This window comes from Halichoerus grypus, chromosome X, assembly GCF_964656455.1.
Source record: "Halichoerus grypus chromosome X, mHalGry1.hap1.1, whole genome shotgun sequence".
NCBI classification, from domain to species: Eukaryota; Metazoa; Chordata; class Mammalia; order Carnivora; family Phocidae; genus Halichoerus; species Halichoerus grypus.
The window spans coordinates 125,093,036-125,096,768 of NC_135727.1; the positions used below are offsets into that span (position 1 = coordinate 125,093,036).

The 3,733-nt window shown below is 41.5% G+C and overlaps 1 non-coding gene across 1 annotated transcript; it reads left to right on the forward strand.

Moving 5' to 3' along the window:
* The first annotated feature begins 345 nt into the window (after positions 1 to 345).
* Positions 346 to 449, forward strand: LOC118550632 (U6 spliceosomal RNA). The gene has a single exon (XR_004924672.1). It is a non-coding gene; the product is annotated as a U6 spliceosomal RNA (small nuclear RNA).
* The last annotated feature ends 3,284 nt before the right edge of the window (positions 450 to 3,733 follow it).

Consider the following 3,733-nt stretch of genomic DNA (forward strand, 5'->3'; position numbering starts at 1 on the left):
TGCTCTCCCCAGCCAGGCAACTCTTCCATCTGCATGTGATGGGCCCCTCTCACCTGCCAGCTCTCACGGTGAAAGCCCTGCTGGTCCTCCAAGGCCTCATTAAATGGGGGGACCTATAACATTAAAAGTAGTTAGTGTGGGGTGCCTGGGTGGCTCAGTTGGTTAAGCGACTGCCTGCAGCTCAGGTCATGATCCTGGAGTCCCAGGATCGAGTCCCGCATTGGGCTCCCCGCTCAGCGGGGAGTCTGCTTCTCCCTCTGACCCTCCCCCATCTCACGCTCTCTCTATCTCATTCTCTCTCTCTCAAATAAATTAAAAAAAAAAATCTTAAAAGCAATTAGTGTGGTGCTCACTTTGGCAGCACATATACTAAAATTGGAATGATACAGAGATTAGCATGGCCCCTGCGCAAGGATAACATGCAAATTTGTGAAGCGGTCCATATTAAAAAAAAAAAGTAGTGTGGAGAGAGTCCCTGGAGATGACAAAAGAACGGGTATCTTCTTAATATATCTACAGATGGTCATATAAGCGAACCCTTTAATAAATAACCATTCACTTTAAGGTAAAGCTTTGAAAAAAGACAAGAGCTAAAGGGTTATATGCTCAGAAGGCATTCCTAAGAAATGGGAACCAATAGATTAGTTCATTGAGCAAATTTTATTTGAATTCCAGCTATAATCATGGAACTGCATTGAAGCCAAGGTATACACCATATTACAGTAGACACGCTTCTTAAGGAACTCACAGTCTAAGGGGTTGTGAGGTTGTGAATGATGAGGAGGTATGAGACGTGCACCGTATCAATTAAAAAAGCAATGTGGTACAGATGACCATCTGTAGGTATATTAAAAGGATAGTTTAAGGCACTTTTTGTTAATCCTTTGAAACTCTGTCTTATCACAGAGCAAGCATTCTACTGGGAATCAGAGGACATGGCTTCTAGAATCAGTGTTGTCACCCATGGTGTGTTGGACCTGATAAAATTTAATGCCTCAGTCTTCTTATCCGCAACTTGTGGGATACCTCTGAGGCTTTTTATGGATCTAAAACAATTCTATGGTTTCTTATTGTTCCCCATGTACCTGTCCCTTTACCATCTTAGGGACTCTCCCCACACTAATTACTTTTAATGTTGTAGGTCCCCAAAACTGCCTAGTTCCTTCCTGAAGTAATAATAAAAATTTATATCTGTATTTCACTACTTTATTAAGAGCCTTCACACCAATTGCATTTGATTTTTATAACAGTGCTTCCTGATAGATATTATTTACACCATTTTAATGATGAAGATACTGAGGTTCAGGGATGTTCCGTGACCAGGAAGTAGAATGTCGTGTGTTGGACCCACATAATTCGACTCCAAGTACAGTGCTCCTTTCTCTACAATGTCAGGGAAGGACCTAGGAGGATATTTTGTGTGTGTGTTTTTGTACAAGATGAACAAGAATATAAATTAGTATTTGAAGATTCATTACAAGACTTTGGCCTAATCTTCAGAGACGGTAAGTAGGACTTGGAGATCACATGGCCTCAGTTCTCATGGTGACTTGGACTAAGAGCTGGTCTCTGGAAGTTAACAGGAGATGATGTGTAGACCCTCTTAGCCTACATTTGGTTGTATTTTAAATGAAATTAGAGCTAATGTCCAAATATGCCGAAGGTCAAACAACAGTGCTCTCTAAGGACCAGGCAAGCAGGAGGACATTCATGAACAGACACACAGGTCCATTTATGATGAACGTGGAATGCTGATCCAATACCTAAGAGCATTTTCCTTTAAGCCAGCACCCCTACTCCACCTCTCCTCCCTCCATCTCAAGCCTCTTTCCCTCCTCCCCCAGCAGCCTATCTGAATGGCAGCCTATCTGAACAGAAGCCTGGCAAATTCTCTCAGAATTGCCCTCCATGGGAGCAGTCCCCTAGGGATTATCAGTTCATTTTCCTGGGGCTTTGAACCCACTCATCCAACAGGCCCTACCCCTTTGTCCTCCCGATGCTTTGAGGCCATTTTATCCTCATCATTGTTATTGACGACCCCTGGGATTTGAGTTGAATACGACCTAAGACTACAAACCCAGCCCTGATGCTAACCAGCAAAGCCCCCACTCACCACTGTTCACTGTCACCCAACTGCTGTGACCTTCCAGCTATTTCTTTCAAATCAATATGCTTAATATGGGCCAGTGGTGTGATGTTCTGAGAGAACGCTTTTCTCAGTAGGTTAAAAAGGGAAAGGCAATGAGGAGAGGTCACCACCATCTGTGAAGAATAACTGAGAAAATAAATTTAGTAACAAATGTACACACCAGGAATGACCATTAAGCCATTTCAGCTATAAGAACTGAGCCAACTTGAAAATGAAATGAAATAAAAATGAAATAAAGGGGAGAGTGACGAAAGCGAACTAGGTTTCAAGTATCTCATGTTCAGATGCATCATATTTTCAAAATTCCACTGGTTAGCTCTCATTCCAATCTGATCTTGCACATGCCTCTAAAAAATATGAGGGAAATTTGAATCACCCAAATATCTACAAATGTGTCAGCCAAATGAAAGAACTCCATAATCTGTGTTGTGTTTGCGTGAGCGTGCACATGCGCACGCGCATGTGTGTGTGTGTGTGTGTGTGTGTGTTGGGAATGAGGAGTTCCTCACGTTTACCACCTCTCTCAACAGTGCAACTAACTAGTTTTTTCATCTTGAACAAGTTACTTACTCTTTCTGATCCTTACTTGCCCCATATGCAAAATGAATGTAGTTATACAGCCTTCAGAAAGTTCTGGAAAGTAATAAATGAGATATGTGTGGAAAATACCCAATCCAATTCCAAGCAAAATGGGTGACCACTTAATTTTTATTGCTATTATGGAAAGTTCTATATGTCACTATCTAGATGACTGTAATATCTAGAATCAAGTTCTGCATGTCAATATTTGAATATCTGCATGTCGATACTTAGATATCTGCAGGTCAGTAGGGAGAACCAAGGATGTTGCCACCATTTTTCCTCCCAGGTACCTGAACAGGGATTTCTTAGTTAATAAATTGCAGGTCAAGAAATTAGGAAAATATAGTATATAACAACTCTGCTTTCTGGACTACATATTTCTTTCAGCTGGAGAACCAAGGCCCACATGATGTTAAAACAGCTATAGTAAGTGCTAAGTGCTAAAGAAGATACATGTTTTTGCATCAAGTATATGGACCATTAATACATATATAGATATAGTTTTAATTGGCAAATATGTTCAAATACCTTACATTTTAATATGCTGCTCCTGTGTCAGGATTGCATATGGTAGGCTGAATAATGACCCTAAAGATAATCCACACCCTAATCTTTTGAACCTCTATCTTACCCTACATGGCAAAAGGGATTTTGTAAATGTGATGAAGAAGTTAAGGGTCTTGACACTTAACATGGGGAGATTTATCCTGGATTATAATCACGAGGGTCCTTGCTCAGTGGGAGGAGTGGGGGGGGGGGAGGTATGAGGATAGAATCAGAGTTCAGAGAGGAAGGAAGATGGAGGAAGGGGCCATGAGCCAAGGAATGTGAGCCACCTCTAGAAGCCGGGAAAGGTGAAGAAATAAAATCTCCCATACGGCCTCCAGAAGGAATGCAGCCCTGTGGACCTATTTCTAGACTTCTGACCTCCAGAACTGGAAGATAATAAATCTGTGTTGTATTGAGCCACTAAGACAATGGTATTTGTTACAGCAGCATTAA